Source organism: Schistocerca cancellata, chromosome 7, assembly GCF_023864275.1.
Source record: "Schistocerca cancellata isolate TAMUIC-IGC-003103 chromosome 7, iqSchCanc2.1, whole genome shotgun sequence".
NCBI lineage: Eukaryota > Metazoa > Arthropoda > Insecta > Orthoptera > Acrididae > Schistocerca > Schistocerca cancellata.
In genome coordinates, this window is record NC_064632.1 from 84,726,558 (window position 1) to 84,740,913 (window position 14,356).

The following is a 14,356-nucleotide window of genomic DNA, read 5'->3' on the forward strand; positions in this document are numbered from 1 at the left end:
AATCTGAAACGCGATGATTTTTCTGTTATATACTTATTGAGAAGCCATATCAGCCACTGTAATTTACGACAAGTTAGATAAGTAATTAAAGACAATTGAGGGTAACTGTAGACCATTTTGATAGTTTTCTCTCTTGTGAAACTTAATTTAAACCTAGATTATAGATGTGATATGGCATAGGTCATCCTTCGATGCATTGTAGAACTTTGAAACCCACTCAGGGAATATTCGTTCACATTTTTGTTGAACGCAGTTGGTTTTTATCATCCTATATCAAAACGTTTCGATTTATCAATAGTGCAATTTATAAACAATGTTTTGTGGGTAGAATAAAATTTCCAATGGTAAACTTAACTGCTTTTTCGACGTCACTTTACCAGCTAACTAAAAATAGGAAAGCCTTGAACCCCTTCCAATAAATTTAGTTAGTATTAAGACTCTTTTACAGGGAGTGCAGTGAAGCTGATGCTGAAATCATTAAGTATTTGGTTATATCATCGCTAGTCTCACTGAACTCTTCTGAACTCTACATGTCATGTGTGGTCTGGCGTCTCCATACCAGCAACAGGTCCCAGGTTCAAACTAGTCAATTCCCTAAAAAACACGCTCAGAGCGTAGGGAGACACGATATAGAACAAACAGACACCACGCAGAATGTTAAAGAGTATCAAAATTTCATAGCAGTACCACAACAGCTTAACAATAAAATAAACGAGGACAGAGGTCAGTATGAACAGCGTAATAAAAGTTATGTCAACATTGCACTAATTTTTGACATACCCTAGTAGTGCCCCTCTTGCTGTCGAAGAATACCGCTGGCTCTTTCCGACACGTCGAATTCCTCATAGTACAATGTTTACCAGAGTGCTTACCAGAGTTTTCAGCACATTACGTGAAACAGGTATTTTTACAAGTTCCCACTTTTCTTCTGAACCTGTAGTTCAACAAACTGTGCAGCAACAGCAACACATTGTTGACGTGCTTTGAATACGACAATCAGTAACACTACATTTTCTTACCACTCCATCATTCATGCCACTAATTTCACCAACGAAGTAGACAAGATAACAGACGAAACCTTTCTTTATTTATAGCGCCGAACGCAAGAGCAAGCAAATTTGTTTTGATGATTCACCAAAAGACGGACAACCAGTGGAACAATATAACAAACACTAGTGAATGCGAACCGAACACGACCGAATGCTGTTCGCTCTCGTTCAGGCACCGCCGACACCGGAGAGAGTTCCCGTTCGCTGGTGTTCGTTCGCTTGTGTTCGCTCCAGTGTAAAGCAGGCGTAACAGGAAATAGAAGCTAGGTGTCCTGTAGGCGGAGCTGCCTGGGGCATTGTGTTACGCAACATGAGCGATCTATTATCCTCGCGCTGGTATTACCTGATTACCTGAGGCGCCATCAGCTCTGAATGCCATGGCTGTAACTCAGGTTACAACTGAACACTGCAAATGTAATCTGCAGTGGCTTTTGCGAACCGCCGTATATTCGTTTCTGTAATGCAACTGGTGATGTGAACTAGCTTAACAATGCCTCTTGGTTAAATGTAACGATGGAAAAGAGAATGGAGATCAATTGCTGTGCTCAAATAGGAAGTATCTTCTCTAAGTTTTGAGTTTCTTCTCGTACCTACTCTGCTAGTAAGGTGCTTTCAGTGAATTCTCAGGTTGATTACTTAGCCACCTATTTCTGAATCGACTAAATCTTTGTTTCGCTGTTTCCCGTGGGTCTTAACACTGCATTATAAAATCGAAATCGAAATTTTTAATTTCTGAGTGCTTTAGAATGAATGAATGAATGAATGAATGTGTGTGTGTGTGTGTGTGTGTGTGTGTGTGTGTGTGTGGGTGGGTGGGTGGGTTTGTCTGTAGAGGGGAGGGGCATAAGCATGGAAGAAACTGAGATTTTTTCCAAGAAATTATGACATTCAAGTTAGGATTGTATATCCTTAATCAAATTTTTCTAAACAATATATTTATTAGATTTGTATTATCTTTAGCTAATCTCTGTATATGAGGCCGAAACCACTAAGGATAGAAACTTGAAATTTGCAGAGGGTGTTGCTCTTACACTATAGAAGGGAGTTTTCGATATTCCATCACAAAGGGGGTGAAATAAGGGATGAAGAGTTTTTCAAAGTATGTCGTTTGAAGCTAGACCTACGAAAATTGGTATTTGATTTACCGGTCAAAAATAAATAAATACGTGTTTCAGCAATTCTGGACATTTATCGCGAATGAGGGTGAAATAGTCATCGTAAATAAATAATTATTAAAGAACTACTATAGTATTTTTCTAGCTGCATCTATGAAAATTGATATTAGAATTCTTGGTTCCAAGTAAAAACAAATGTGTTTCAGTACTATTGGAAATTCAACCCCTAATGGGGAGAAATAGGGGATGAAACATTTTATAAAAATTTAACCGTGAAAGCATTTTTAGAGCTACAGCTATGCAAAATTGAATTTGGCTTCTCGGTTAGCAATTGAAAAAAATTGTGTTGCCCTGCTTTTGGAAATTCAGCCCCAATGAGGGTGAATAGGAGGTGAAGTTATAATGAAAACATTTCGTTAAGCAAGTATTTTCGAAGCTAAATCTATGAAATTTTAAATTTGGCTTCTCTGTTAGAAATAAGAAACATGAATTTCACTATTTCTGGGGATTCAGCCCTAACGGGTAAAATATGTGGTAAAATGTTTCACAAAAATATTTCATTGTGAAAGCATTTTTAAAGTTAAATCGACAAAAACTGGTGTTTCGATTCTCGGTCGGAAATTAAAAAAAATTTTGACTGTTTTTTGAAATTCAACTCCCAGGGGGGGGCGAAATAGGATCAAACTGATTCATTGACTCGTCATCGCTCAAGCCACATCACTACAGACAAACTTGAAATTTGGAGAGGGTGTTGATCTTATACTGTGGGCATCGTTTAAGAAGGTTATGTTCAAAATTCTATTCATAAGGCAGTAAAATAGGAGATGAAAGCCTTTTTGAAAATATGTCATTATTAAGGTAATTTTGAAGCTAGAACTACTAAAATTGGCCTTTGGTTTCCAGCCAGAAATAAAAAAAATTGTGTTTCTACATTTTTTGGAAATTCGATCATTAAGGGGGGAAAAGTGGGTGAACGTTTTTTGGAAATAAGTCATTAATGAATAACTAGGAAAATATTTGTAAAGTTACATCTATGAAAACTGGTATTTGACTTCTCAGCAAGAAATAAAAAAATTCACATTTCAATGGTTTTGGAACTTGGACAACCTAAAGGAGTGTAATGGGGAATGAAAAGATTAAGGAAAGTATTTCTTTATGAACGCACTTTCAAAGCTAAATCTATGAAAATTTGTATTTGGCTTCTCTGTTAGAAATTAAAAATAAATTTGTATATGGCTTGTATGTTAGAAAATTAAAAAAAAAATAGGTGTCTCACTGTTTCTGGATATTCAACGCCAAAGGGGGTGAAATAGAAGATGAAAATTTTAAAGTATTTTGTTGTATTAAAAAAGTTTTGAAGCTGAATCTATGAAAACTACTAGTTAACTTCTCGGTTAGATGTAAAAAATATGCATTAGGGGGCGAAAGTTCCAATGGAAATATCATCACAAGAAAGCAAAATGCATTATTAACAAAACCCTTGAACTCCAGCTACTATAAACGCTTTTTGGTCAGAAGTATATTTTTCTCTGGCATTAATTAGCGTGAAAAATTTAGGTCTTGAAATTTCTGAACAAAATAAAGAATTTGATCAAAGAAAAACAAATAAAATCTATGCAGACCACACAGTCTTTGCGACTGAAGCAGCAGGCACTAAACTAGTTTGGTATATTAGTTTTGGAGGGAATATCTTTGAATCGATGATGCATAAAAGATATTTCTCATATAAAAATTGGTATGTGTTAACGTCCTCAAAAACTGTAAAATCAAATTGTAAAGCTACATCTAGCAAAACTGGTATTTGACTTCCCACTTAGAAATAAAAAATACCCAACCACCATTAGTTAATTTTGAAAAATGAAGACTTTTGTTAGAATATAAGTTAAATAACCTTTCAATTACATCTATCCATATGTAATAAAGCTGGGTTCTGAAATATCAGTTTAGAAAATTAAATGCACACAGTGTGCTGTCAGAGTATTTTCAGCATACCTAATCAAAAATCTTAGCATTAATTATTAGTCTAGTTATTTATTTTAGTTACACCTGCTTTATGTTACTATTTTACATTCATTTTTTGTTTACCATTTCACATATATATATTTTGTTAAATGAAAATAAGTAACTTACTATTATTATACAAAATCATTACAATAACGACAATCTGTAAATAAATGCTTAAAACATAGTTTTCTTATGCCATGCACATAAAATACATGACAGAAACGAGCAACTGATTATGTACCGGTGACTGCAGCTAAATTACAATGTTTCTCAGGTGGAGATTGACATCAATATCATTCAACAGAACTAGATCTGAAAATCTTCTCACAAAGTTCTTCCAACATCTAAAGTCATATACATCTCGTGACTGAACCTGTGCTGTTGAGCCCTTTGGAATCACCAGATGAACAAGTTCCTTGCCTACAGGTGCAATGTTCTATACGGTTGTTTCACATTGATAGCAATAAAAATCTGACAATAACATAGATTTTTCTCACTCACTGGGAAAGAAATATCTTTCAAATATCTTTTCACCAGATTTCGATGCTGTCATAAGGACACTGGAGCTTCAAAAAGAGATTCATACATTCTCAGTCCAAGCTCACCATTAGTTTCTTTTCAAACTATGAAAAGGAACGAGGCAGTGCGAAAAAAGTGTTTTGACCATCATGTCCAAAGAGAAGTAACTTATTCATTTGGTGATCCCAAAGGACTTGACAACAGAGGTACAGATGTGAGATGTAAAATTGGCTTTTGATATTGGAAGAACGTTGTGAAAAGATTTTCATATATAGTTCTGTTCAGTTATTTTCATGTCAATCTCCACTTGAGAAAAAATGTAACTGAACTGTATTTACTTGCACGTAATCAGTTCTTTTCACCATACCTTACCAATGCACTGAAATATGTTCGATGCAAATTAAGATATTTAGAGAATCACTTGTGACAATTTGAAATCCTGATGAATTTTGTTTTATATTGTGTTCTCTGTCATGTATATTATGTGAAGAAAATTCGTTAACTTTACGTGCATAGTGTAAGGAAACTTTATTTTTTAAGCTTTTATTTACAGATTATCATTATTGTAATGATTTTGAATCATAATAATGAGGTACATATTACTTTAATTTATGAAAATATATGTATGTGAAAGGGTAAACTAAAAATGAATGTAAAACGTAAAATAACAATGTAAAACATAAAATAAGTATAAGGAAAATAAATAACTAGACTAATAATGAATGTTTAGATATTTTAATTAGGTATGTTGAAAATCCTCTGACGGTGCATTTACCAAAAAATATTTCAGAAACCAGCCATATGACACATTATGTATGTGGCTTGAAAGCTTCTTTAATTTATGTTGTAATAAAAGTTTTCATTTTTCAGGCTTAATGAATGGTGGTGCAGTAATTTGCAGAATGTCAAATTATTACAAAATTAGATTACACAGTTTTCAAGAACGTTAACTACGTCTCAGCTTCTGTATGACAAACATTTTTATATACCATCCTTTCGAAGATATTCTCTCCAAACATAACATGCCAAATTAGCTTCTGGGTTGTGCAATTGAGCACAAACAAAAACATATGTGTTGCAATATTTTGACCCATCTATACACCTGCCATGTTCCATCATGATCATTAAATGATTCTTGAGACTGTTCCCTCGTCAGTAGTGATGCATGTTTGGCAGTAGCAGTCAGCGTGGTCTATGGCATTGTTGTTGTTGCTAGAGTGCTGGTTCTTCTTCAAGTTTTACTGTCCCTTTTAATACATATTGATTTAACTGATATCTTACTAGATTAATCTGGGACCTCTCTATCTACTGGGAACGTAAAATTCTGCTTTTAAAAGAATTTTGGTTTTAACAGGAAACAAACCGACACTTTCCTCCGACGCTGGGTGTCACATGTAATATGTGATGAGCGCTGTTTGTTTGGGTTGACTCCAGCTGCACAATCCAAAATCGAAGTTGCAAAAATATGCTGAAGAGCCAGAGAAAAAGCTCATGACGACTCTTAGAAGAGGTACCATGTACATCATAAATAACATATTACAATAAATATTTTGTCTTCTGTAACACAGATACTGCAGATGGTGGGCAAAGCCTTGGAGGTACTTCAATAAAATAAAGTGCCATCAGAAAACAGCTTGTGTCACATACATCATTATTAGTACGAAAAGTATTAAAACGATAGATTGTTGTTCGCCATATAGAGGAGACACTGAATCGCAAATAGGCACAACGAAATGACTGCTATGTGTTTAAGCTTGATGGGAGCAGCGATCTGGTGTAAGTGGTGCGGGCTGAGAGGCAGTTGTCGAACGGAAGCACATTTTCTTGGGCAGCGTGTGCAGTAACTGAGGTGCCAAGCTGTCTCTTGGCGATCGTCCTTTTCCAGTCCCCCCCGCCCCCTTTCAAACCTCCTGACTTCATCCAGCAGCATGTAGCCGCTGCACACTCCCACAAACAGCATTACATCTTCCCCCACACCTACCATGCTGTTCCTTTCCCATCCTCACCCCATGACTCCCTGTTATCCCCACCATCTGAGCCAGATTGCTGCTCCCATCAGGTACAGTTTCTGTGTGCGGTCCTGCCACAGCAACCAAAGACGATGGTCATGTGTGTGTGACTTGTGCTTGTGTGCGTTTTTTTTTTTTTACTTCAGAAGAAATTATTTTGACCAAAATCTTAAATTATAGCAATCTTTTCATTGTGCCTGTCTGCAACTCAACGTCTTCTCTATATGGTGAGTAGCAATCTGCCTATTTCATAATATTGTTGTTCTTTCATTATGGACATTCCACTGTTTAATTCCCAATTAAGACACCTCTGTGAAGCTTTAGAGCTTTCTAAATGAGCATTAATGAAATGCACTGCTCTTCTTCACATCTTCTTTGTTTTCTGTGTCAATCCTATCTTCTACAGCTCGCATACTGACGAGCAATAATCAAGACTCGGTCGACCAATGTTTTTGAGATATACCCCTTCGTCAGTGGCCTCCACTAGCTGATGATTCGTCCAGTGGAAGTCAGTCTGACATCTGCCTTACCTGACATCAGTTTTCTGTAATCATTCCACTTTAAATCGTTACATACATAGACTCATAAATATTTTATAGATGTGACTACTACCACTCATTGTTCTGCAATAGTATATTCATATAATAATGAGACTTTCTGACTATTTATGTGCAGTATTATAACACTAACATGTATTTCACTCTAACGTACCGTGAAACACGCTAATGTTATTGTCTGAGAGGATTTCGAAGTTTGACCGCGCGTATGTCTAATCGACAAAGGTATCGGACTATAATTTCCAAATTGGTGAAATTAACGGAAAACCAAACGGTCTTTAACCTTGGGAGTTAATGAAAATGGTAAAATCATAAATGAATGAAGAAAATGAACGGTCGCCAGCCCCATTAGGCACATTAATTTGGAAATATATATTTGAGAAGATTGTGTATTGGTTATTGCAGTTACTTTCGTATGAAAAACACCTAGAAATAACCAGTCAAGAGATAAGAAATCGAAATAACATATTAAGAAAGCTGACTGGAACCTCCTGGCGAGCTCAAGCTAACGCCCTACGCACCGCAGCACAATCTCTTGCTTACTCGGTGGCATAATACTGCGCCCCAGTCTAGTACAACAGCACACAATCGAAGAAAATAGATGTCCAGCTTAATACTACCATGAGGATTGTCTCAGGAACTCTGCAACAACTCCACTTCCCTGGCTTCATGCCCTTTGCAATATAGCTCCTCCCTCCCTCAGAAGACAACAAGCAGCTATCCGAGAATGGAAGAAAATTAATGACCCCTCTGTCTCTGAAGATATACCTATCCGAAAAATATTGGGCCATCTACCAACTACCCGCCTAAAATCCAGGAACCTATATGGGAAGACGAAGTCCTCAAATTCCCAGAAAGGTACGACATACCAAGGGAATTGAGGCAATACTTGTCGCTAAATAATCACCATCCTCTCATCACTGATTTTGATCCTTCGATACCGGTGGAAGGAATGCAAACGCCCAGAAGAACTTGGTGCAGACTTAATCGTGTGAGGACTAATCACGGCAGGTGTAAGGCCATTCTCCACAAATGGAAACTCACTGATGACCCACGATGCGACTGTGGTGCAGAAGAACAAACAATCCCTCACGTGATCTTCGAATGTCCTGCGACGAGGTTTGATGGAGAATGGAGGGGTATCATGAATGCTACTCCACGTGCTGTTCAGTGGGTGGCCTGCTTAGATGTGGACTTGTTATAGCTGCAGTGGCTGTCTCCCTAATCTTTCGCATATTGTTGTTTGCAATCAATCGTTTAATAATATTTTTGTATTTCGTTTATTATATTAATTAATACTCTGTGCGCAATTTATTCTGTAGATGCCATAGGCTGAATAAATAAATAAATAAAATAAGTTACTTTCGTTAAGATTTCCCTTTGAATAGCAAACAGGATACAAACCGACACTGCACTCTGTACCGCATATTGCAGCAGTTACCAATAACACACACACCAGTAAATTATGGGGAGCAGATTTGCACCAAGCTCTTACTAATGACAGCCACACTCAAGAGGGTTACTTAATCAAATGCTGAAATGTCACAGCATGAAGGGCAGAACTAAATTTGGACATCAGGAGCTTCTATCTTGACTGACTTGAAAAACACAAATAAAGATGAATAACTTCATAAATATACTGTTTAAGCTCCTCTACACATAGCAGTTTTCCTTAGTAACAGTAATAGTTCATTTTTATCCTAATAGGTGGAGGGCATGATGGGGCCCATAAGCTGGTATAGTTTCTCTAGTCAAAACACTTTGATTATTACGATAGAAAAGACTAACTCTAAAAGCTAATCATTCACTTCACTTGGAGTAGTTCATGAATTACTTTGCAAGACAATAAAATACAACACTTGGGTTAATTAACTACAAAAAAGGAACCATTCATGATAGAAACCAAAACCACACGATTTTTGAAAATGAGCACAACTTCACTTGTAACATTACTATCGTTAATCTGTTCATTAAATATTTGTATGTATTTGCCTTTTAATCGCCAGTGAAGCAGGTATTCTAGACAATAATAATTACACAATCTTGCACTGTAACCGTACAAAACTATATTTCATGATAACTATATTTCATACTTTAGCAAAATCCTATCCAACTTCACGTTTGTGGTTTTAGATTTATCTTTTACTACTCCTTTTATTTTAGACAAAAAATCACTTTTAAACACTTGAATGCAAGAGTTGTTCATTTTAAATCATGATACTCGGTTTTAGTAGCACTTAGGTGAGAACCCTGATTAGGTTCGTGATCAGGATTGAAAGTATGGTTCCAGACACGAATTTAGGTTTTATATGATTGTTATTGAAACAACACACAAATTAACTGGTCCATGCCCATATACAACACTTAACTGAATGTATGAAGTTTGTAAATCAGTGGCGAAGATTGATGGCAGGTGACATGGCGGCTAACCGTACTCACGTCTCTTGATGTACGAACGCTTTATCACATCTCTTCTTGGCGTCGGATTTTCAACATACTACAGCCATTCTACGGATCGGAGCATGAAATATCAGATCCCTTAATCGGGCAGGTAGGTTAGAAAATTTAAAAAGGGAAATGGATAGGTTGAAGTTAGATATAGTGGGAATTAGTGGAGTTCGGTGTCAGGAGGAACAAGACTTTTGGTCAGGTGAATACAGGGTTATAAATACAAAGTCAAATAGGGGTAATGCAGGAGTAGGTATAATAATGAATAAAAAAATAGAAGTGCAGGTAAGCTACTACCAACAGCATAGTGAACGCATTATTGTGACCAAGATAGACACGAAGCTCATGCCTACTACAGTAGTACAAGTTTATATGCCAACTAGCTCTGCAGATAATGAAGAAGTTGATAAATGTATGATGAGATAAAAGAAATTATTCAGGTAGTGAAGGGAGACGAAAATTTGATAGTCATGAGTGACTGGAATTCGAGAGCAGGAAAAGGGAGAGAAGGAAACATGGTGGGTGAATATGGGTTGGGGGAGAGAAATGAAAGAGGAAGCCATCTGGTAGAATTTTGCACAGAGCATATCTTAATCCTAGCTAACACTTGGTTCAAGAATCATAAAAGAAGGTTGTATACATGGAAGAATCCTGGAGATACTAGAAGGTATCAGATTATATAATGGTAAGACAGAGATTTAGGAACCAGATTTTAAATTGTAAGTCATTTCCAGGGGCAGATGTGGACTCTGACCACAATCTATTGGTTATGAACTGTAGGTTAAAACTGAAGAAACTGCAAAAAGGTGGGAATTTAAGGAGATGGGACCTGGATAAACAGACTAAACCAGAGGTTGTACAGAGTTTCAGGGAGAGCATAAGGGAACAATTGACAGGAATGGGGGAAGAAATACAGTATAAGAGAAATGGGTAGCTCTGAGGAATGAAGTAGTGAAGGCAGCAGAGGATCAAGTAGGTAAAAAGACGAGGGATAGTAGAAATCCTTGGGTAATAGAAGAAATATTGAATTTAATTGATGAAAGGAGGAAATATAAAAACGCAGTAAATGAATCAGGCAAAAAGGAATACAAACGTCTCAAAAATCAGATCGACAGGAAATGCAAAATGGCTAAGCAGGGATGGCTAGAGGACAAATGTAAGGATGTAGAGGCTTATCTCACTAGGGGTAAGATAGATACTGCCTACAGGAAAATTAAAGAAACCTTTGGGGAAAAGAGAGCCACTTGTATGAACACCAAGAGCGTTGATGGAAACCCAGTTCTAAGCTAAGAAGTGAAAGCGGAAAGGTGGAAGGAGTATACAGAGGGTCTATACAAGAGCGATGTACCTGAGGACAATATTATGGAAATGGAAGAGGATGTAGATGGAGATGAAATGGGAGGTACGATACTGCGTGAAGAGTTTGACAGATCACTGACAGACCTGAGTCGAAACAAGGCCCAGGGAGTAGACAACATTCCATTGGAACTACTGACGGCCTTGGGAGAGCCAGTCCTGACAAAACTCAACCATCTGGTGAGCAAGATGTATGAGACAGGCCAAATACCCTCAGACTTCAAGAAGAATATAATCATTCCAATCCCAGAGAAAGCAGGTGTTGACAGATGTGAAAATTACCGAACTATCAGTTTAATAAGTCACAGCTGCAAAATACTAACGCGAATTCTTTACAGACGAATGGAAAAACTGGTAGAAGCCGACCTCGGCGAAGATCAGTTTGGATTCCGCAGAAATGTTGGAACACGTGAGGCAATACTGACCCTACAACTTATCTTAGAAAATAGATTAAGGAAAGGCAAACCTACGTTTCTAGCATTTGTAGACTTAGATAAAGCTTTTGACAATGTTGACTGGAATACTCTCTTTCAAATTCTAAAGGTGGCAGGGGTAAAATACAGGGAGCGAAAGGCTATTTACAATTTGTACAGAAACCAGATGGCAGTTATAAGAGTCGAGACACATGAAAGGGAAGCAGTGGTTGGGAAGGGAGTGAGACAGGGTTGTAGCCTGTATCCGATGTTATTTAATCTGTATATTGAGCAAGCAGTAAAGGAAACAAAAGAAAAATTCGGTGTAGGTATTAAAGTCCATGGAAAAGAAATAAAAACGTTGAGGTTCGCCTGTGACATTGTAATTCTGTCAGAGACAGCAAAGGACTTGGAAGAGCAGTTGAACGGAATGAACAGTGTCTTGAAAGGAGGATATAAGATGAACATCAACAAAAGCAAAACGAGGATAATGGAATGTAGTCGAATTAAGTCGGGTGATGCTGAGGGAATTAGATTAGGAAATGAGACACTTAAAGTAGTAAAGGAGTTTTGCAATTTGGGGAGCAAAATAACTGATGATTGTCGAAGTAGAGAGGATATAAAATGTAGACTGGCTATGGCAAGGAAAGCGTTTCTGAAGAAGAGAAATTTGTTAACATCGAGTCATGATTTAAGTGTCAGGAAGTCGTTTTTGAAAGTATTTGTATGGAGTGTAGCCCTGTATGGAAGTGAAACGTGGACGATAAATAGTTTGGACAAGAAGAAAATACAAGCTTTCGAAATGTGGTGCTACAGAAGAATGCTGAAGAATAGATGGGCAGATCACATAACTAATGAGGAGGTATTGAGTAGAATTGAGGATAAGAGGAGTTTGAGTCACAACTTGACAAGAAGAAGGGACCGGTTGGTAGGACATGTTTTGAGGCATCAAGGGATCTCAAATTTAGCATCGGAGGGCAGCGTGGAGGGTAAAAATCGTAGAGGGAGACCAAGAAATGAATACACTAAGCAGATTCAGAAGGACGTAGGTTGCAGTAAGTACTGGGAGATGGAGAAGCTTGCACAGGATAGAGTAGCATGGAGAGCTGCATCAAATCAGTCTCAGGACTGAAGACAACAACAACAACAGCCATTCCATTATGCCGTGAATACCAAATAATAGCCAGACCCACATCCGAGGCAAATCCTTTATAAGGCAGCTTCCAGTTGCCTCTCTTAGCACCGTCGAAGGGTACCGTGCTAAGGCTAGCCACGCACTGCGAGCCGTTCACACATAGGAGCCGCTCAGTTTGACCGGCAAACCCACCTTTTAGATCGCGCCATCCCATTTCTTTGCGGAGGGACTTCCTTAGAGCTTTTACATGTTACTAGTACAATTGCCCTAAGCGTGAACTAGCTTTCAACAAACATTTTATTTTTATGAACATATTCATATTATAATTATCATTTCAACATATTCTTTTGCTCTTTTCATATATACATTACAAAACTTTAATTTTCTTACCATAGCTCAAGGAGTTTAAACAACGCTGTGTACACACTTCGTAAATTTCAGATACACACATAATATAAACCTATTTCTAATCGATATAAGTGTTACAGTATGTTACATATGGTTATGCTGAAGGTCAGCTGCCAATCCCTGTAACGAGCGTTGGTTCTCTGCTTGTCCTGCTGCATCTCGCTGTAATTTTCTAGCGTTCCTACTTCTCTGTACACAATAGATCTGCCGACACATCCTCGTAGGACTTCCACGTTATCCTCTAGGTCATTTATACATAATGTAAACAGTAATCGTCCTAGAACAGCCCGTTCTGGTACTCCAGAAGTTATTCTACGTCTGAAGGCATCTGTCCATTACGGATGGCATGCTGTAAACTGTTTGAAACGAACCTTTCAGTCACATGACAAAGCTGTCCTGATATTCCGTACATTAGTGTTTCTTTTTTTTTTTCAGTAGACGGCAGTGCAGAACTTTTTGTAATGCCTTCCAGAAGTCAAGAAACACGGCATCAACCTAGGCACCGATATCTACTGCTTTCTGGGTAACACCGATGAACGTTGCTTGCAAATCTATTTTGACTCCTACAGAAAAGATTTTAGGTATTCAGATAAGTCATAGTACGCGAGAATAAAACGAGTGCTAAAATTCTGAAAGATATTGACGTCATTGATGTAGACATATAGTTGTGCGCGTCTGTTTGGTCACCCTTCTTGGAAACAGGAATGAACCGCACATTTTCAAACTGTCAGAATCGGTTCACGCCTCCAGCGACCTACAGTAGACTTCTGCTAGAAGAGGAAGACATCGTTCTCATAATCCGCGTAGAATTCATGTAAGAGTCCCATCAGATCCAGCTATCTTTTCTTTGTTCAGATATTGTACACTACTGGCCATTAAAATTGCTAACCAAGAAGAAATGCAAATGATAAACGGGTATTCATTGGACAAATATACTATATTAGAACTGACATGTGATTACATTTTCACGCAATTTGGGTGCATAGATCCTGAGAAATCAGTACCCAGAACAACCACATCTCACCGTAATAACGGCCTTGATACGCCTGGGCATTGAGTCAAACAGAGCTTGGATGGCGTGTACAGGTACAGCTGCCCATGCAGCTTCAACACGATACCACAGTTCATCAAGAGTAGTGACTGGCGTATTGTGACGAGCCAGTTGCTCGGCCACCATTGACAAGACGTTTCCAGTTGGGGAGAGGTTTGGAGAATGTGCTGGCCAGGGCAGCAGTCGAACATTTTATGTATCCAGAAAGGTCCGTACAGGACCTGCAACATGCGGTCGTGCATTATCCTGCTGAAATGTAGGGTTTCGCAGAGATCGAATGAAGGGTAGAGCC